Below are 421 nucleotides of genomic sequence, written 5' to 3' on the forward strand. Positions count from 1 at the left end.
TAGTTCTGCTTCTTTTATTTTTGAGCTTTATGTGTCTTTGTGGTTTACTTTTTGGGTATGAAGAGCTAGTTCGTCTAAGCTTCTGGTTCTCTTTTGATTTTATATTGTCGTGGCCAGACTGATTTTGTTTTCAGGAGTTCCGCGGTTGCCCAATTCCAAAGTGGGTCAGAAGTTTTCAGACTTTCTCCTTTGGTCTGGAATCTTCTAAGAATGATTTTGGCCTCAGGAACCTGGGTGTTGGACTGACCTGAGATCCTGGCCGTGGCCGTGCCATGCAGGGATGCAAAGGCAGATGCGGTGGGAAGAAGCCCCAAGGTTTCCCAGGGAGTGGTTTGAGTAGCTGGGTTGTACTGGATGCAAAGGATCAGGGAGAGGAAAGGTAAGCCTCGGAGCCCCAGAAAGAGGCTGTCAGCCCCAGAAA

This window comes from Nannospalax galili, unplaced genomic scaffold, assembly GCF_000622305.1.
Source record: "Nannospalax galili isolate Female #2095 unplaced genomic scaffold, S.galili_v1.0 scaffold450, whole genome shotgun sequence".
Classification (NCBI taxonomy): Eukaryota; Metazoa; Chordata; class Mammalia; order Rodentia; family Spalacidae; genus Nannospalax; species Nannospalax galili.